This window comes from Littorina saxatilis, linkage group LG12 (genome assembly GCF_037325665.1).
Source record: "Littorina saxatilis isolate snail1 linkage group LG12, US_GU_Lsax_2.0, whole genome shotgun sequence".
NCBI classification, from domain to species: Eukaryota; Metazoa; Mollusca; class Gastropoda; order Littorinimorpha; family Littorinidae; genus Littorina; species Littorina saxatilis.
In genome coordinates, this window is record NC_090256.1 from 35,017,307 (window position 1) to 35,039,716 (window position 22,410).

Here is a 22,410-nt window from a genome sequence, read left to right on the forward strand (position 1 = left end):
AAGAAGAAGTCCTTCCTCAAAACGATCTGCCAGAGATGGATGAATCCCCTCGCCAACCGTATCTACTACTATGCCTGCGTCAAAATCATTGTCCGAAGCAACATCCGTGTCTTCAGCCGAATCAAACTCATTTTCAAACTGCTCATGAGCAAATCTAACCGAAGCACCGTCTTCTCCATCCGCTTGCGACTCTTGCGCCGAACTGCTTTCAGTTCCATGGTGACTCGGTTCCACGCGATGTTGAAGCAACAGGCGTCGCAATAAGCTTACCAACTTTCTCCAAATCACATAGTCTGCCAGACAACTTGAGGCAGTCATTGTCTCCAAAATTTTGTCCATTTTCAGAGTAACTTCACAATCACGTAGGCCAGACGAGCTCTTCTCTATTGAAAGAGACTTATTAACTCCCGCCTTTTCTGACGGTATCACTTCAGAAGGTTGTGCCTTCGCCGGTTTCTTGCCGGTTTTCTTCCCGCCAGCAGCACATTCACCACCTCCCGAGTCCGCCATATTCCGAACAAAAACCACACGAAAAAGTGATATTGATTCCTGCGGACGAGCAAGCGCACCCGTAACAGTATGAAAACAATTTAAAATCCACTGCAAAGATTTTCAAATCTTCAATGGACTAGTGCCCAGCCTTGGCACAGCGGACCTTCTGTGGCCCATAGTTCGCCTCAGGCGATAGTAATTGCTGTAATCGAGACAGCTGCTGAAAAAACAAAGAGGCTGCTTCAGCAAATCGTGACTGACTATGTCAGCAAATCGTGACTGACTGTGTCAGCAAACGTGTACTACATTTCCGTAGCCAAAATAATGTCATCCTACCAAAACAAGTAACAATTCCGACTGACCTTAGGTCACACGTGCAAAAACAAGTAACGATCCCAACTGACCCAAATATAGTAGGTCACACCTGCAAAAACAATGAACGCGCCGACTGACGCCAGTAACATTTCCATGTGTTAGCTTCGACAAATAAAATTCATACGCGAAACGACAAGTTCCCGGTTCAAAAACCAACAAACACCGAAAACTCCAAACTGTTTCCTTACCTTGCAAGTTGACACAATGATAAACAATCAAAATAGTCAATACACTTCAACTAACCTACAACTAAAACTTGTACAGAGAAAGGTTAGAGAAAAATGAAAGCAAAGCAAGAGAGACAGTGCACCAACACGTCTTCACAGGACGAAAACCATTCGTTCAGTGACGTATTCCCGCGTTCTATCTCACGTGACCCATTCCTCTCGGAATTGTGGGAGATAAAACAACAAAATTAACAGATCTGTGATCTGTTACATATTCTTTATTGAAGGTTCCTCTAAAAAACACGCAAGAAAGATCAAATATGGTTTTTTTCAAATGAATGGAACATATTGCTTCAAACTGGGTTAGTGGTGCCGTTCCCTATTTTAGACGCCATTTTTGACGACAAATTCCACTTTAATCCCGTTTTTCCCCCGTATTACCAAACACTGATAGGACTATCCTTGCTTGTGCTGTTTCTTCAGATTTAGATACACACATACACATCATTTTCAAAAGTTATCGTAATGCAAGCTGATGAATAATGTATATGTGTGTGTGTGTAATTGTAGTATATGTCGAATGCACAAAAACAATGAATCAAAAGTGTCAAAACAAACATCTTCCATTACAGTCTAGATTCCAAGGGAGGTAACTCCTCTTTTCCTCCATGAGCATTATCTGACTTAATAGACCTTTTTCACTTAAATTTTGGCGCATGCGCTGTGAAGTTTATTGTCAGATCTACCGGAACTAAGGGGCGAAAGAAAAAATCGACAACGAGGCTTGGTGCAAAGTAAAGTGCGGAGACGACGAGACAAACAACTGCAAGTGCAACAGTGGAATGAAGAAAGAGAAATACGGTGGACAGAATTTGTCATGGTATGGCTTTCCGATGGGTGCAAGCTGAGTGCGAAGGCGCAACAGCGAAGGACGCGATGGGTGCAAGCAATCCGACGACAGGGGTTTGTCGTGCCATTGAAAAGTCTGCTCGCGTCACTTCGTGTCTGGCAATGGCACGGCTTTCAACGATGCCAACTCCTTTGACTTCGTACCCACCCTTAATCTTGGATTTGAGAGAACATCAAGAACAAGTGACTCTAGCAGAAGGACAAGGTACTGGTCGGAGACGTGACTTTGTCAGTCCGCTGAAGACCGACGACAAGCAAGCGGTTTTGCTTCCACCCCCAGTGTCAACGCTGAAAATATCATCGGATCTGGAAGAGACTCAGAGCCAAGTAAGCTTTGTTTGTTTTTATTAATTTATGATCTGCTGACTTCAAATTGTCTTCCTACATCAGTGTATAAGACATTTAAAATGAATCGGCAGCCCAAAATGGATGCATAGGAAGGGTCACGAAACAAATGCAAGATTTTAGAAAACAAACAAGATCTAGACATATGTCGACAAGCCGCGTGCATGCAATCAACCAGAGATCTGTTGCTACAGTATCTCTGAATCAACCGACTCTTGAATCGAGAAGATTAAGGTTACTTGATACAGATAGTGATGCAGTTTTCAAGACATCGATAAAGCTCATGCTGAATCATTTTTTTTATTCCCAGAAATGTACCATTGAATTGATGCAACAACAAAAATAGCACTAGATTTCTACAATTTTGATTTTGCATAGAACACTCCAAAATAATTTCCAGGGAGCATCTCCCGCACCCCTAATTTTTTTTTCAATTTCAGGAGTTATTTCCCTCATGTATTTTCATGCTTAAATGCTGTGAGTGTGATGCATGTGTAATCTGATAACAAGATCATTGATGCTAATTCTATTGCTAATGTATACATTTGATTTTGTATTTACAGAAGCAGCCATTCCTTTGCCCTCCGCATCTAGTGAGAGCTTAGGACCAGGGCCAGATCATGCCTTTGCAAAGAGGGACACGACTACATGTGAGGGTATTGTTATTGGAACACAGACTACCTCAAGTTGGCAGAGCTGCAGATGACAATTACATAACAGGCCTCTGTGATTAATCGTCTGACTGAAGATGTTTCTGGCTTGAAGAAAGACAACATGAAGGTGAAGGAGAACATACGCTCTTTTTCTGTTGATTCTCTACTGAAAAATGACACTGCAGTATGGTTTTACACATATGATGATATGGTGATCTTTCGGTATGCATGTACCTACTTCGTAAAAAAGGCAGGTCTACATTACTGGGTTGATGAGCTGCCAAAGGCCACATCACTCCAAAGAGCAAGAAGCTTATTTTGTCATGTAATGGTTTATATAATTTACTCTGGTACTGTATAGAATAAAGGGCCCATTATCAATCAAATCTCTGGTCTGGTCTGAATTTGTTTCATAAATGATTGTATGTGAGCTTACGAACATAACGATTCCCACTTTAAATAAATGCGATCAAGATAATTAGGTAGACAACATGTCAAGAGACGTTTATTCCTTATTTCTTGTTATAATTGAAGGATATTATTATGCAATATACTGCTTTGTTTTTTAAAATGGCTTCAAATTGTCTCCCTTGTACCGACACTTTAGTACACAATTTGTGCATTCACTTGAGTTATTTCTTAAAGAAAATTACCCCCCAAAATTATTCAAAACAGTCTTTGACATATCTACAGTTTAATTAAAAGAAAAACTGTATTTTGTTTTAAGTGATAAATAAATATAGACAAATCTTAAAATATGTGTGCACACACTGATCGGCTTGAACTCAAAAGTCGCAACCAAGAATCTTCTGCAACTTTTGAGTTCAAGTCTGTCAGCTTGTGCACGGTCCCACAATCAGTTCAAAAAGAATTTTCCTTGATATAGCCTTGAAAAAAAAAGTAAGTAACAAATTCTGTACAAACAAATTTGTTCAAGGGAGACAATTGGAATCATGTTTTTTAAAATCGGTGAATTGCATTATAATTTCCTCAAAAAAATAACAAATAACTGTGAAATAAATTGAAAAAAAAGTGCTAACATTATTACCTTGATCAGATCGATGTGTATGACAAGGAATTTCTATGTTTGCTGATTTGGTTGTCCGGTAATGACTTTCATGCACAGGGCTTCTAAATTCACTCGCTCAAACGCTCATGTCTGCACCAGCATTCACACACGTCCATATTCATAAGGGATTGTGACAACACGCTCTTGAACAACAAACATGGCACAAAACGAATGAACATTTCAAACATTTCGCTATTGAATCAAATCATCAGAACATGGATATCAAATCATAAATCATCTCACACAATACCTCCTTGCCATTCCGAAGTTGAAGAAGAACACAGTCCGGCATTACACACACTACACTTTCATCACTGAGAATCGCTGTTCACAACACATGTCCTCGGCTCTGATACGTTCTCCGAATAATACACACAAGTCCTGGATGATGGTATAGTCCGTACGAAGCCAAAACACTTCTTACTATCCTCTGACACAAGTTCTTATCAGCTTCCACAATCTTCTGTCTTAACTGCAGGCATTTAAAAAATTAAACCTGAACTCACACACAGAGGTGACAGCACTACGTACCCTCCCTCGCTGTAAACAAAGTACTGATTTTACCTGTCCATATTGAAACTACATACATTTTTCACTTGACAGAACAGTTAACTGTTGCTACCAACTTAATTAACTGGTATTGGAAAAAAATATCACACCTTGAAAACCCTAGTTCAGTATATCATAACTATATGCAGCCTTCAAACGGTTGGTACCGGTTGTTGAAGATCTCTTAGTCGCGCTTCCTGGCATCCGGACTTCTTCTCATTTTGACGCACGGAATGGGTTTTGGCATGTTCACCTGGATGAAGAGAGCAGTTTGCTCACTACGTTTGAGACACCTGAAGGAAAATTTCGTTGGCTGCGCATGCCTTTCGGAATTTCAGTGGCGCCAGAAGAATTCCAACGTCGAATGGACGAGGCAGTTCAGGGTTTGCCCGGAGTTTTTGCCGTACATGATGACATCATTGTCTGGGGCAAGGGTGATACAGATGAAGAGGCCTCAGTTGATCATGATCGAAACGTCCAAAGTCTGTTGCAGCGTTGTCGTGAGAAGAACGTCAAGCTGAACAAGCAGAAGGTTGAATTGAAGAAGACAGAGATATCATACCTGGGTCACGTGATCTCGAAAGAGGGGTTGAAAGTTGATCCGAAGAAAGTTGATGCAATCAACTCATTTCGACAACCCGAGGACAAGGCTGATGTTCAGCGTCTGTTGGGTATGGTTGGCTATCTGCAAAAGTTTGCGCCGCAGTTGTCTGAGAAAGCCGCGCCATTGCGAGAACTAGTCAAAAAGAACGTCCTGTTCAGATGGAATGAGGACCACACCAAAGCACTTGACGAGATCAAAGCAATGCTGTCTGAACCACCAGTTCTCAGATATTTCAGTTCTGAGGGGAAGACGACTCTTCAGTGTGATGCTTCAGAGTTTGGTCTTGGTGCTTGCCTGATGACCGATGGTCAACCGGTACATTTTGCGTCGCGAGCGTTGACTGAAACAGAGCGACACTATGCGCAGATTGAAAAGGAGATGTTGGCGATAGTAGGGAGATTTAAAAGACAGCACGTTTCGTTTTGCAGCTCGTTTCGTTTGGTGAATGAGTCACCCCGCGAAACGGAACGTGAAACGAGACGGCATAGGCCGCAGACAAGATTTAGATGTATTCACGTTTCGTTTCGGAATGAAGGAAGGGCGATAAATCTTCAAGTGAAATTATCACGTCTGTCCTCGATCAGAATGGAAAAAAAAAACCCAGGAGGTGGTCCAGAATCGGGCATACTTTGATTATTTTCAGTCCAAATAAATCACACAGACTTTGTTTATACAAAATCACATACGAAGCCAGAATAAAAATTCGATGCGATGACCTACTTCTGCTTCGCCATTTGCTTTCTCACCATGAAGTTGGATAAATGTACCAGGGTCAGCACCCTTCAAAATATTTCAGTTCACAACAGTTGTCTACCTCCAATGAACACATTCTCAGCGCTGAAAGACTGTGAAAGGGTTGATGAATCTAGCAATGCATAAAATGGCCAACAAATAAAACTGTTAGTGTGCAAAAATACTCACAAAAGTTGACGAAATATTGTTCGTTTTTTGGGGGTGGAAAACGTGACTGCGTTTTGACGTTCCACGTTCCGTTTCAGTTGACCTTCACCTTTCCAGCGAGAGACCCCCGAAATGATGACGTTTACCACAACTTCAAAACGAAACGTCGCGACGTTTCGTTTTTTAAATCTCCGTAGTGTTTGGTTTGGAGCGTTTCGAACCCTATTGTTTTGGACGACATGTGGAGGTCGAGTCAGACCACAAACCATTGATTCCGATACACCAGAAAAGTCTGCTGAGCGCGCCGAAGCGGCTACAACGCATGCTGATGAGAACTCAAAGGTTTGACTACACGGTAGTCTACAAGAAGGGCTCAGAGATGTGGTTAGCTGATGCTCTCAGTAGGGCGGTTCACAAGTCCAGTGGGGGCAAAGGCAAGGTGGAAAAGGAGGCAATTTTTCAGACAGACCTTGAAAAAGAGGTGGAAGACATTCAGATGACTTCATACATTTCAGTGTGTGAGTCAACATTGCAGGAACTTCAGAAGATGACAACAGAAGATGAAAATATGTGTCATCTCAAGAGAGTGATACAAGGGGGATGGCCAGAGGACAACAGGAGTGTTCCATTGAGGCTACAGGTGTATTTTCCCTTCCGAGAGGAGTTGTCAGTTCAGAACGGCCTCGTATTCAAAGCTGAAAGGATTGTTGTTCCTGAGGGCATGAAGCAGAGAATCATGCAGTTGCTTCATAAGAGTCATACAGGCCTACAAGGTTGTTTGAGGAGAGCTCGAGAGGTGGTGTATTGGGTCAACATGGCGAAGGACATGGAACGGTTTCTCTCACAGTGTGAACCGTGTCAAACGTTCCAAAAGGCACAGCCCAAGGAACCAAGCATCAGTCATCCCATTCCAGAACGCCCATGGCAATATGTGGCTACTGATCTCATGGAATGCAGGGGGAATGACTATCTTGTGGTAGTAGACTACTACTCTGACTTCTTTGAAGTTGATCGTCTTGACAAGAAGACGGGCAAGGAGGTGATTTACAAGCTGAAAGCACACTTTGCCAGGCATGGCATACCAGAGCGGCTTGTTTCTGACAATGGACCGCCTTTCCAGGGTTCAGAGTTCAGGACATTTGCTAATCAGTGGGGATTTGAACATGTCACGAGTTATCCAGGTTACCCACAGTCAAACGGTAAAGCTGAAAACACTGTCAAAACAGTCAAAGATCTCATGAAAAAGTGTGCTGAAGATCAGTCAGATGCATACTTAGCACTGCTGGAACTTAGAAACATACCATCAGAGAAAGTGCAAACATCTCCATCACAGGGACTATTTGGCCGAAGAACGAGAACGCTGTTGCCGACAGCTAAAACACTGCTGAAGCCAAAAACATGCACAGGGGTGAAACAAAAACTAGAACAGAAAAAGTTCACACAACAACAGTACTACAACAGAAGCTCCACAGAGCTGAGTGATCTAAAGCCAGGCCAGGAAGTTAGGTTCAAAGCTCCAAGAACAAATCGGTGGATAAAAGCAACAGTAGACAGTCAAGTTGATGTCAGATCATACAAAATCAGGACGGCTGATGGCAAAGAATACAGGAGAAACAGAAAATATCTGAGACAGGCATCACACAAGTTCACAGTACATGTACAACCAAGATGTGTACACACTGATGCTGAATACAGCACAATGGACAGAGACCAAATGGACAGACAATCACAATCTCTGTGCAACAGACATAGACAGTACAGAGAGCAGGAAAAACAAACAGGAAAAACACATGAGTTCAACATTCCTGAAGAAAATACAGACACTCAGGTGCCAACCCATGATATAAACACAAGAGTAGACACTCGGAATACAGAAACTCATGTTCAGTCTCCGAAGAAGTCCACATGTATCAAACTTAATATACAGAACAAAGCAGCCACATGTACAAAGACACAAACACCACAGACTGACTGTGCAGCCACCCAAACATGCACATCCAGAGGTAGGGTGATCAAGAAACCAAGCTACCTGCAAGAGTACACCACTTAAAACAGACAAACCATCATCGAGTTTAAGTTTTTATGTTTGAATTTTACTTATTGAAGGATGTATGAAGTGGAAAAAGGATTGAGTGTGAGAATTGTGTTAGTTGAACAATTAAAACAGGAAGTATTTAAGTTAAGCACAGGGAGGTGAACTTTGCCTGTTACATTCTGAAACTTGAACAATTGAAGAGATGGAGGGGGTTGTGCCTCTGTGAAGAGATGGAGGGGGTTGTGCCTCTGTGAAGAGACAATGAAGGACAATCGGCACCGAAAGTCTGAATGTAATCAAATGGAGTAAATGTTTATTTCGTAACTGTTCATACTTAAGTAAGAGGTGGATGCCTACTGTTTTAGTCATTTTTTATTCAATTCAGTGTTCAATGTTCTTTTATTTGTTTATTCAAATTCGTTTGTTTAAGGAAAGGGAGATGATACGATATTGGCTTGGTTTTGGCTAATAAGACGTTGTGTGACTGTCATGCATAGGGGGCGCATGCGAGGAGCATGGCGACGCTGTGTCGTGGAATAAACCAGAGTCAAGAGAAACTCCAATACCGTCTTTGTTGACATTGTCCAGTGTGAGAGGTTTGTTACAGACATGCACTAACGTTACAGCAGCCACATGGTTGCAAGACTGTCCTTTCTGGGTAAAAACAACAACACACAATCAAATTCCGTTTGTGTCATCTTGATTTTCCTTAGCCTGCTAATAACAATTAACTTTATCTTTCCTAGGAATTCCTACAGAGAGCTTGTAAGCGCATGCTGTTGATATCTATATAAAATATATACCGGCTCAGAATGGAATTTGATCTTACTGCAGTGATAACCTTCATTGACAAGAGGATTCACAAACACATGTGTACGTACACATTTAAATAAAACTCCGCACTCAGGTATCTGGTATTCTATTGAACATGTCTAGCCAACATGGCATGGTCTCCTGGAGATACTGATTGAAATTACATTAACATGCTGCTCATAACTTTGTCAAAAAAGACAGCTTTTGCATGCAGATATTTTCAGTAGAGAATTATGAATCTATGTGTGTGTTTGTCACTTTGTGTGCCATGCATTATATGACTGAGTATGAAAACTGATTGTGTAAGATACCAAATAACGCAGCCATCAAGTTAATCCCACAAAACATACAAGGCCAACAACACTTACCCAGCAATACACTCGCAGTAGGCTCCAAGTGCCTGTCCGGTCAGCGTCCCCCCACAACAGCATACACTTCGTTGCGAGTCTGCTTCAATGACGTCAGCACACTCGCTCTGAGTCTGATCACCACAGTTGCTTACTAGCTGTTGTGCCATGCAGAAAGACATTTTATGCACACAGTATGTCTATCGTTTACACCAAGGTTTTGCATTCTTTGCGCTGGATGCGTCGTATAACTTGTCGAACGTCGACGCAGTAGTATCAGTAAGAAAGTTGATCCAGAGATCTGTAGATCTGTGGTCGATCACCTCTGCTTCGCTTATGCAGGGGAAGTTCGCCAAGTCTTTCGTCCATATACCACCAATAGCCGTTTCAAACCATACCTTCGTGCATGTCCTTGACTTTTAGTTCATGATTTTGAACAAGATAATCCGTTTTCTTGCAGAATTTCTCAAAGTAATCCTCTGGCAATAGTACTTCGAGCACCGACAGTGAAAGAGGTATTTCAGGCTGCCCCTTATTTCCGGTAATCAGAGAGAGGCTGCCGTGCCCTAAAATCTGATTGGTCGAAACGCTGGGGGCAAAGGTTATACGAAAAAGGTCTATTGTTGCTAAAGCGTTCTGATTTACTCAAAAAGGTAATGGTCGGAGTAGCAGTTTATGCTGACAAATGTCTTGAGACAAAGGAGATTAATTATACCAATGAACCACATTAGCTAAAAATATTAATGTAGACCTACTCCACTAAAGATATGTTTTAATTAAGTAATACGACGGCGGCGATGGCAGCGATAAAAAAAGGCTGGCGGCAGGCGAATTTGTTTTCTTTCTGGCTTGACTTCTTCTGTTAGCATCCCAATGTTGGAACAGTAGGATCAAATGGATAAGTTTGTTTCACGTCACCGCCAAACAAAGACATAAGCTCACGGTTTTTGAGTGAGCTAAAACACGCGTCTAAGATTTGGGACAGTGGGATCAATCAGGGTGTTTCCCCTGTACTCTTATCAAGGTCGTTATTTTTCTTCGGAGTGTAAATAAGTGATCAACAAGTGTGATGATGAACTATTCAGACATGAGAGATGACTTTGAAAACAACAACAAGACACATTTGAGTCAGCTTTTGTAATCACGGGCCTCTAGTCAACCTGTGGTTATGCTATAGTTAGACGTTACTACAAAACATGACGATGTGAAATAAAACCTTATTATTTGATTTAACTAAGTGCAAAGGTAGGCGTTAGGCTAGTTTACACACAATGTATAAACAATTCATTTACACTAACACAGCAATTGTTCAAAATAACCAAAGTACTCCCTAACATGCACTGTGGAATGTCAGTCCAACGTACGCCGGTACAGGTGAACAATATGATCATCATGCCAGTCTTACCTATTACGGAATGCCAAACACACATGTATTATGTCTATGTGCAGTTTATGTGGATTGATCAAGGGTATACTAATTAGAAGGACTCCGTAAGAACTGCATCTGAAGACTCATAAATATCTTCTACATCAAGAAGGATATCAGCTGTCTACAAACTCGAGAAAGAGCCCCTGAAAGATATATTGCACCTGCGATAAAAACATTTTGAACACTTTCCAGACGACGAGCGGTGTGGATAAGATGGACTATGAGGACACATCTCAATCAGGGAAAACAATACTGGGTGGTCACAGTGTTAATTCTGCAATGATGTCAGAATTCAGCAGTCATAAAACGTGTTCAGACAAAACCAGACAGCTAAGAGCGAACCACTAGATTGCCTTGCTAATGAACAGCCAGGGATTAGAATGTCCTTTGAATACAAACATCTTCCACTTGTCGCCCAAGAGAACCTACCCTGGCAATGAACACGAGGGTACCAACAGATGCTGACCATATTATACTTAGACTTGAAAAACAACTAAGACGCGGCTACTGTAAGAAAATAGTGTGCAGCAGATGCGAGGAATGCAATGACAACAATTGACAAAATGGGTCCATGCAATTTGTTGTACGAGGACAAATTCAACTCAAGCATGTCTTCAGAAGATTTAGTTGTAATTAAATATATCGCACTATGTTTGTGTTTTGCCATGCCTACCAATGCACATGTCGATCGCATAATTAGGCGGTCAAACACGGGAGATGTTTGCAGAACAGTGATAGCAGTACGTTCGCAGTATTTAAAGCAAAGAGTGAGAAACTGGAGCTCATTTTGTTTCATCATAAGATATGGGACTGCAATTTTTCTGAGCATTCGAGGGACACAAACAACAGTCAAAGGCCGCAGAACACAAAACTGCTACAGGTTGTTTAAAGTGATTTACTTTCTTTAACTTTATTTGGCGTTTAACGTCGTTTTCAACCACAAAGGTTATATCGCGACGAGGGAAAGGGGGGAGATGGGATAGGGGAAAGGGGGGAGATGGGATAGAGCCACTTGTTAAGTTTCTTGTTCACAAAAGCACTAATCAAAAAATTGCTCCAGGGGCTATGACCTTACTGGGAGAATGCAAGTTTCCAGTACAAAGGACTAAACATTTCTTACATACTGCTTGACTAAAATCTTCACAAACATTGACTATATATTCTATACAAGAACCACTTAACAAGGGTAAAAGAAGAAACAGAATCCATTAGTCGCCTCTTACGACATGCGGGGTGCAGAGAAATAAGGATGTGGAAAAGAAGACTTTTGGTAAGTGAAATAAAGGTGATGGATCCAGTCAGGTAGAAATAAGACAACAAGAAAAGAATTGGAAAACTGCAGGGAATAGTAGGGAGAGTTTTCTTGGAAGGAAATATAGGTGAAAGGACTGGTAAGGCAGAAATAAGACAAAAGAAGAGAAGTAAAGGGGTGGGGTAGCTCTGTTTAAACGCTCCCGCCGCGTGAAGGCGACCCCATGGGAGCGTTTAAAGTGATAATGTCTAACAACAACAAAAGTGTCTCTCATCGCTCCAAGAGGTATACAGTTAAGGTTGGGTGTTGTAATGATGTGACCACACACCAGGAATTTCTAAAACAAACGTTTGAGCGCTGATTTACTCAAATTGAAACCGGCTGTGTTTTGAGTGGGAATCTCAGATTGTTGTTCTTTTTTTTTTTTTTTTTTCCCTCTTATTTTTTAATTACATACTGTATGCACAGAACAGTGTTAAACGGAGCTACCAAGCAATTAAGTGTTTGGACAACAAAACGGCACTAATGCATAATAAACTGACATGCATTTTAATATTCACCGAGTTAAGGAAACTCGAGTCAAGAACTGGCTGTGATGTCATATATTTGTACCTTGCACACATAACCGGCACGGTTGGCCTAGTGGTAAGGCGTCCGCCCCGTGATCGGGAGGTCGTGGGTTCGAACCCCGGCCGGGTCATACCTAAGACTTTACAATTGGCAATCTAGTGGCTGCTCCGCCTGGCGTCTGGCATTATGGGGTTAGTGCTAGGACTGGTTGGTCCGGTGTCAGAATAATGTGACTGGGTGAGACATGAAGCCTGTGCTGCGACTTCTGTCTTGTGTGTGGCGCACGTTATATGTCAAAGCAGCACCGCCCTGATATGGCCCTTCGTGGTCGGCTGGGCGTTAAGCAAACAAACAAACAAACAAACAAACCCTGCACACATAAAAAAAAAAAATTCTCTTAAATCTAGATGAAAATGCTGCAAACAAAACAAAACGTGTGTGAGTAAAGGTGATATGCAGGGGAGGAAAAAAGCTAAACTGGATGTACTGAAATTAAAATAATGATTATGTAAGCAGTGAATCGTTTATGAACTTTCAAACAATTGCTCTATTTCAATTAACATACATATTCATGAATGTATAAGCGAAAGTAACATCACCAACACACTGTACCAGTGACAAAGTTCATCACTTGACAGATGTCAAAGGTTCTACATGGCATATAAATCGGTGAAGCGCGATTTTAGTTTTAACATCAATGCAATCACACATGAAAATATGTAAATTGATCTTCAGCTTGATATGGCTGGAGAAAACTTTGATTGCAGAATGTCATACGAATAATTCGCCTTTATGTCACATTTTTTCAATGATAAGTATTGTTTAACGCCCTCACAGTAAAACCATTAGGGGCATGTTCCCAGATTTGACCCCAACTTTAGATGGTAAAACAAAAAGGCAGAATGTTTTTTTTAAAAAGGTCACCACAAGGGAGGGATGGTTGCCGCGCTCAATTTTTTCAATGAAACGTCGGCACATTTATCAAGAATTGACGCTACAATGTGATGGATGAATGCATTCTACATCCGTTTATATCTGCCTTAGGCCGGTTTTTTGTTATCCTGGTAGGAAATATCAACAATTATAATTATTATTACATGTATAACTATTATTTTCATTAATTAATACTGAGCTGTGCTAACTCTTGAGACATGATTGACTGCTGGTTGCCAAAATCTGCCTATATGTTTATGTGTACCGAGTTTCTGTTTTACAACCCAAAATATTCTGACTGACTCAAAAAGAAAACAAATCAGAATAGTTAAAAGAAAAGAACACAATTTAGAATCTGACTGTGAACAGAGCAGGAACATTCTTTGGAAAAATAACAGCAATTGTGCTCTGACATGACCTGCATTTGTAAACATACATGCATATATGTATCACAATGCGACCAAAAAAAAATAAAAATTGTCTTGGACACATAACACATTAGTCAACTCTTCACGAGAAAAAAAAACCCAAAAAAGCAAACATCCAAAGGCCAACAATTAGAAATAGAGGACAGAAAATCTGCAGATGCAAGACAAAACATTCAAAAAAATTGTTTTTAAAAGAGCTCCAGGAGTTGTGTGTACACTCATGAATCTACTCATGATTTAAATTTCACAACATGTACACACTGTGTTTGTCTGAGCTTCTGTATGCATGTGTCTCTCTGCGTGTACACATACCTCTGTCCATCTGTGTACGCACATCTTTCTTTCTTTATTTGGTGTTTAACGTCGTTTTCAACCGTTCAAGGTTATATCGCGACGGGGAAAGGGGGGATGGGATAGAGCCACTTGTTAATTGTTTCTTGTTCACAAAAGCACTAATAAAAAAATTGCTCCAGGGGCTTGCAACGTAGTACAATATATAACCTTACAGGGAGAATGCAAGTTTCCAGTACAAAGGACTTAACATTTCTTACATACTGCTTGACTAAAATCTTTACAAACATTGACTATATTCTATACAAGAAACACTTAACAAGGGTAAAAGGAGAAACAGAATCCGTTTGTCGCCTCTTACGACATGCTGGGGAGCATCGGGTAAATTCTTCCCCCTAACCCGCGGGGTGTGTGTACGCACATGCATGTGTGCATATTTCGTCTAGCTCCAACAGACCACTAAAAAAACACAACAAAAATCTACAACAATTTCTGCCCCCTAAAAGAACAGATGATCTGATTATGTTACAATGTGATAGTTGAATACACAGGAGCTTGTATCAAAGCGCTGGCCGATTATCTTTTACTACTTCATCCTTACTGTTTCCTTACTACGAAGGATAAAGGAAGTATGAAGTAGTAAATAATAATTGACACGCACTTTGATACAAGCTCCTGTGGTTGAATACAATTTCATCAATTGAGAATGAGATTTACACAGTATGCATCGTCTACTTTGTGCAGCAAGTACATATAACATGAAATAGAGAGACACGTTTGAGTATCATATTCATTGTATACTTTTCTATTCGTACAGATTTAGTGGGACAGTCATATTGCCACAAGCAAAGAATGTGACAGCGAAAATATTCAAACACCAACAAAGAATTCAAACACTGCCTTTAACAAGCATAAAATCTGACAATGAGGAAAAAGCATGACATGATCGTTAGAACAGTTTTACTGTACTGAAGCAGTTCCATTTTTAAGTTTATTCAACTTCGCAGTTAAAGAGAAAAAGGAAGAACTGAATAACTGTTTACATCCAAAATTATGTAAACTTAAGTACTCGAAATAATGTACCACTGATATTTCATTTTTACAAAGCACCAAATAAAAAAATGTCATGGCAAAATCACAAAGTTCAATCCACAAAATAAAAATCTTCAAAGCGAGATGTTTAACAAAACAACAAAGAAGAATATGTCATCCTAAAAGTATAACAGCTCAGAATAACAGTACCAAAAACAAAACCCAGACCTGGCATAAAACTGAAACTACACAAAAATGGTATCTGAAAAACTTGTTTTAAATCTATGTGATTGTGTGCAGTCAGACAAAATAATTCTATTGCTTAACTTGAAGCTGATGTTTTTGAGCGCAAGCTCCTTTCTTTCTTTCTTTCTTTCTTTCTTTATTTGGTGTTTAACGTCGTTTTCAACCACGAAGGTTATATTGCGACGGGGAAAGGGGGGAGATGGGATAGAGCCACTTGTCAATTGTTTCTTGTTCACAAAAGCACTAATAAAAAAATTGCTCCAGGGGCTTGCAACGTAGTACAATATATTACCTTACTGGGAGAATGCAAGTTTCCAGTACAAAGAACTTAACAATTCTTCCATACTGCTTGACTAAAATCTTTACAAAAATTGACTATATTAATAATAATAATAATGCAAACTTTTATAGCGCTATTCTAGAAAAATGTCTACATGCGCTTTACAATACATACATCGACCAAGCATACTATACACGCACAGGCAAAGAAACCGACCAAACATAACCAACAAACTATACATGCACAGGCAAAGAAAACGACCAAACATACAATACACGCACAGGCAAGGATAACGACCAAACATAAACAAACATACTATGACCAATCATAACCAACATACTATACGCGCGCAGGCAAAGAGAACAATCAGCACATGTAATAATTACTGACAACTAATGATGCAGGCATACAATGACAATCCAATACACAGCCTAGGCACAAGAACCACATAAGGCTACTGTATAAAAACGTGTCAACAATACTATTTACACACACACAAACAGTGCTGACACAAAGCGCAGAAAATATATATACACGTTATTTTAGGCACTAGGTAGGGGGTGAGGTGGGGCGGGATGGGGTGGGTGGGGAGATGCTGGAGGGAAAATCACTTGCGCTGAAAGAGGTGTGTTTTGAGATTTGTCTTGAATGTAGTGAGAGAATCTGTGTGTCTGAGAGGCAGAGGTAATCTATTCCAGGTCACGGGGGCTTGATAGGCGAAGGAACTCTCGCCACATGTCTTTGTTTGCACTGTGGGGAGTCGGAAGAGTCGAGTGTCGGCGGCGGAGCGAAGCTGACGAGGGGGGGTGTAGAGATTGAGGAGTTCTGAGAAGTATTCTGGGGCAGAACCAGAAACGACGGCAAAAGAAAGAGAGGAGAGTTTGTATTCGATCCTTTTAGTGATAGGCAGCCAGTGTAGAGAGTGAAGAAGGGGTGTGGCGTGTTCATACTTGGAAGATTTGAAGACCAGGCGGGCAGCGTTATTTTGGATCCTTTGAAGTCTATCTAAAAGGTACTTAGGGAGACCGGCCAGAAGAGAATTGCAATAATCTATCTTTGAGAGGACTAAAGAACACACTAACGTTTTGGTTGCATCAGTGGTGAGGTAGTGACGGACTGAACTAATCTTGCGCAGCTCTAGATAGGCGGACTTGCAGATGTTAGAGATGTGTTTTTGGAAAGAGAGAGTTGGATCGAGAGTGACGCCAAGGCTGCGGACAGACGGAGAGAAAGAGATAGGTAGTTCGTTGACAGTGAGAGAGGCAGGAAGAGAAGGGTGATTGAGAAATTTCTTGGGACAGGCCAGCATAACTTCGGTTTTGTCACTATTTAACTGGAGTTTGTTTAAAGACATCCAATCACTGAGGTCCGCAATGCAATCCTGTGTCCGAGATACCAGAACGTCAACTTCAGCAAGAGGGGCAGACTGATGAAGCTGTGTATCATCAGCGAAACTCTCGTGCGACAACGCATGGCGACTGATAACATCGGACACAGGGGAGGCATATAGAACGAAAAGTATGGGGCCAAGCACGGACCCTTGCGGGACACCGTACTGGAGAGCTGAAGGTTGAGATTTGATGCCGTTGACACAAACGGTCTGCGTCCGGTTAGTAAGGTACGAACGAACCCAGGAAAGGGCCAGATCATGAACACCAAAGGAGTGCTGAAGCCTGTGGAGCAGAATTTCGTGGTCTATCGTATCAAATGCGCTAGACAAGTCCAGTAGTGTTAGAATGAAGACCTGATTTTCGTCAAAGCCAAGAAGGATGTCGTTTACAATCTTCAGAAGTGCTGTCTCAGTACTATGGTTTTTCCTGTATGCAGACTGATGGGTGTTGAGAAGGTGGTTTTGCTCTAGATGAGTGAGAAGTTGTGAAAGGACAATTTTTTCAGTGATTTTTGAAAGGAATGACAAGTTCGAAACGGGCCTAAAGTTTTTCAAGGAATTCTTGTCAAGTGAAGGTTTTTTGATGAGGGGCCTAACTATTGCAGGTTTGAATTCATCTGGGAATGAGCCGGAAGTCAGAGAGTCTGTGCAAGAAACACTTAAGAAGGGTAAAAGGAGAAACAGAATCCGTTAGTCGCCTCTTACGACATGCTGGGGAGCATCGGGTAAATTCTTCCCCCTAACCCGGCTGTGTGTTGAGTGGGAATCCCAGACTGTTATTCTGATGGTGACCCCTTTTTGCGCAATTAATAATGTCCGTCCTACCTTTTGCCCCTGAATATATCATGCGCTATTCCTAGAGATACAGATTTGATATTGAGCCGAGAGCTACAGATATCGTGTTGGTTGTTCAATAGAGGACACAAAACACGAGCGAGGTCTTAGAACTAGTGTTTTAACGTTTTATTTTATTCACATCTGAAAGCTTTGTTTGGTAGTCATTTTAGACCGTAATATTCTCCAACGGACTGTGTGTTTGTTTATACAGTGGTCGCCGCTTAATAAAGCCACTTCTGGACCGACGAAAAATGGCTTTAATAAGCGGCGGATTTATTAACCGGCGGTCCAGGAATACGTCATTTTCGAAAGAAAAAAAAATCTTCTCTCTTGTTTACGTCACTCAGTCACTTTCTTTCGTCATTTACACTTGTTTGAATCTAAACAAAACTTCACGAAGGATGTGAAACTTTTGTTTTAATTATTTACATGTACGTGTACTTTGATCACTTCGGTACATCAATAATTTCACTGTCACCGTCACGAATCATTACTCGGCAGAGAAGAACGATTTTATGAGTGTGTGTTTGTTGGTCGTCTTCCACATCAGAACAAGATAATGTGAGTTTTAGTCACAAACTACGTGATTTCTCTGAGAAAACTGGCTTTAATAAGCGGCGGGTTGGTTTTATTAACCGGCTTTTTCTAATACATAAGATATAGTGACAAATCCAGACCGTCTGAAATCGGCTTTTATAATCGGCTAGCTCTATTAACCGCGGTTTTATTAAGCGGCGTCCACTGTGTTATGCGAAGCGTTTTAGCCCTGTATTGCACGGAATATGCAAGTGTTAGCTAGACTGTATGTTTGACTTCCTCAATCCAACGGTCTTAATCTGAAGACTAATGAAATATAATGACGAACGGAATCCGGCTCTTGACACGAGATCGCCGAGCTGGGCTAAGCAAACCGCTGGCTGATTAAATTTCATTTTAGTATTTGGCATAGTTTCAGAGCAGTTTTGAAAAAAAAATCATTGCAGGTGTTTATAAATTACAGTGAAACCCGGCTATATTGAAGTAGGCTATATTGAAATCCCGGCTATATTGAAGAATTTTTCAGGTCCCGGCTGAAGCTCTACTTTTTCTTTGTTAAAAAATGTTGGCTACATTGAAGTCGGCTATATTGAAATCCCGGCTATATTGAAACAAAAATTCAGCCCACGGGACGTTTTTACCTGGCTATATTAAATGTTTGCTCCAAAGATTTGTTTAACTTTTTATTTTTAAGAATCATTTTTGAGATGGTTCAGATTTCAGACCTGTATCTTTCTCATGATTTCCTTGCATTGGGGACGGATCTTCAGAATTTGGTGAAGACTTACATGTCATACTGAGGCCAGGTATTTTCCATCAACGTGACGGAAGAAGACATGAAAAACCTTTACTTTACTGAACTGCCGATGCCCAGGATCCTACATGAGGATGTGGGGAATTCATGGTTTGAGTAGTGTACTGGGTGTGCCTGTCCAGTCTGTGTACCCACAGTATGGAGGTTTCAATGTAAGAAAGGACCTCCATAGAGTTGTGCAGCCTCGCATCTGTCGACAAAGTGAGATCAACACTTCCCAGGAAAGCTTGCCGACTATCATGTGGACGTCTTGTCTGGGGAAAGACAAACCTGCGTCAACCTGGGTTCCCAACCACTTTGTGGTTTGTGTACCATACTCTTAAACCGCGTGTCTGTCAGTGCTCATCCGAAACTTTCGGAAAGGGTTATCAACATAGCTTAATGGCATGATGGCCTTCTTGTGTGTGTGTGTGTGTGTGTGTAGGGGGGGGGTGGTATTTTTTCCGTATTCGACATTGAACTTTTGAACAGCAGTTATGTCATTTTTTCTTGAAATGTTTAATGTGTCTCTTAGTTCGGCTCTAATGGTTATTGCGCGCTTCGCTATTATAGCTTATTCTGAACCATTTTGCACTTACCCCTCTCTCTCTCTCTCTCTCTCTCTCTCTCTCTCTAAATGACGACTGTCCTAAATATTTGCAATCACATTTCAAACATGCCACAAAAAGATATGGGTTCCAAAATATCATCCCTCCTATTCCTCGCATAGACCTCTACAAATCGAGCTTAGCCTTCTCGGGAACGTTTCTCTGGAACTCCTTCACCCAACAGATAAGAAATGCAACTTCAGTTAAAATGTTTAAGAGACAATCACGTTCACACATCATTCGTGAATCAAATGTCTTGTTCCATTGTTATTTTGTTAAACATTTTGTACTAGTGTTAAAGGTACTGAACTTGTCAAATCCAGGTGCACGGAGCCCCTGGGGCTTTTAGTCATACCTCAGGCAGCTATCCGTTAGAAGAACTACCAAGTTTCATTGACTTGCACCCAAAGAGTCAAGAAGTGCGATTTTTTTTACGAATTAATTTCGGACTCTGTCCCGGCTGGTCTTGACCTATTTGTGGATCTAAATTTAGATCAGGTAGATCACATCATGCACAAAAAGACACGTCACTAGTGGCAAACTATGTCAGACATCATCATGAGTTTGTGTAAAACAAAATGGAGGCCGGAATCACTCAGTTGAATCGAACTCCGACCAAACACCACTATGATAACTAGGTTAATTTATGCACTCGCGTGAACAAGAAACTGTCGAGCTTCACAGATGTCGTCGTTGGGTAGTTTTGGGTTTGTTTTACTACCATAGGAGGATTTTTGAACTGTAAATGCACTCAGCTGCAACAAAAACGCAAAACGAAGGCTGTGAGCTGCACTGTGCCTTTAACGGATGTGTAGCTGATCGGAGCAACTTTATTCCCAAATGAAAGGTATAACTATGTCAATGTAATTTTGTAATTTTTGAGTTCTCCTTATGTCCTTAAAAGCACATTGTGTTGCATTCCATACAATGTATTTCTGTATTTTATATGATTAAATTTATATTTATGTGTTGTATAAAGGACAGGTTGGAAGAATAGGCTTTGCCTAAAACCTTTATCCTTTTGTAATAAAGTTCTGAGTCTGAGTCTGAGTCTCTCTCTCTCTCTCTCTCTCTCTCTCTCTCTCTCTCTCTCTCTCTCTCTCTCTCTCTCTCTCTCTCTCTCTCTCTCTCTCATCCTTTCTTAAACATCAGGGCGCTGATGGGGTAGGTCATATTCTGAGATAGGAAAATGGTCGCTCCTTGCATGAAACGGCATAAAATAAACAATAATAAAAAATGTTTTAAATAAGTGAGGTACGTGTTAAGGCTACGGGGGGGGGGGGGGGTGTTGCGCAACCACCATAACCCCCCCCCCCTCCGGTAGTCCGGCCCTGAATATTGTCCCTAATGTAACGATATGGAGTCATATGAAAGTTCTTTTCTTTCTTTCTTTTTTTAGTTGTCTATTTACATGTTTTGTGCTAAGGTTATAAAACATATGCCGAGAGTGTAAACCTTTGTGGCAAACATTGTTCTTCTGATAGCATCGCACCACTTTGCCAACCTTCAGTCAATGACAGACTGGATTATTTCATATGTCTTCTTTTTCCTTAAACTTTTAATCAAATGCTTCATTTGGCGTCCGTCTAATACTGTGAATGGCTCTGTGTGTTTGTGTGTGTAAGGGAGGGGGGGCGTGCGTGTGTGTGAGTGTGTGTGTGTGAGTGTGTGTGTGTGTGTGTGCAGAAAAAAACAAGGAGGCTCGAAGAACAACAGCCAACAGGTGAAAGATTAATGGGAATATATATTACATCAAACGCAATGTGTGGACACAAAAATAAGAACGTATAGTGAAAAAAAGTTCGGTTATATATTGAATTTCTGAAGGAACAAAGGAGGGAAATTCAATATAACCGAGAATTGCCTATATTGAAGTTCCGACTATATTGAAGGTCTTCCCGGGTCCCGTGCCACTTCAATATAGCCGGGTTTCACTGTACAGTACAGAGAATGTCCCTTGAACTTTTAAGGTCCAAATCGTCACAACATTTTCCAAAAAAGGCGCCAAAGGTGTACTATCTTTAACTATGAAAAGTGTCCGATTGAAAGAAAAGCACGCGTTGAGACTGACAATAAGTGTGTGTGCTTGTTTATTCATGGCTTACCTTCTGCACCATACCATTGTATTGATTACTTTGTTTATTCATTCCCCTTTGTTTCATTCATTGGTTGCAAGAGATGTGTGTGTGTGTGTGTGTGTGTGTGTGTGTGTGTGTGTGTGTGTGCGTGTGTGTGTGTTTGCGTGTGTGTTTATGTGTGTGTGTGTGTGTGCGTGTGTGGGTGTGTGTGTGTGTGTATGTGTGTGTGTGTGTGTGTGTGTGTTTGTGCGCGTGTTTGTGCGTGTGTGTGTTTCTGTTTGCTTGTTTTGTTGACATGATATTACAAATGCACGCTGTCACAACGTTCTGTCTTCCTCCCCAGAGTGCGGAACTGGCGCGTGGAAGTGCGGGAACAACCGCTGTATACCGGAGTTTCGGCGCTGTGATGGAGAGACCCAATGTAGTGACTACAGTGATGAGCAGAACT

General features: G+C 41.1%; 2 long non-coding RNA genes across 2 annotated transcripts in view; both read left to right on the forward strand.

Moving 5' to 3' along the window:
- Window positions 1–22,410, forward strand: part of LOC138981821 (uncharacterized) — a 364,940-nt gene that overhangs the window by 162,814 nt on the left and 179,716 nt on the right. The window lies entirely within an intron of this gene.
- On the forward strand, window positions 1,890–3,327 carry LOC138983311 (uncharacterized). The gene is made up of 2 exons (XR_011461077.1): window positions 1,890–2,270; window positions 2,852–3,327. It is a non-coding gene; the product is annotated as an uncharacterized lncRNA (long non-coding RNA).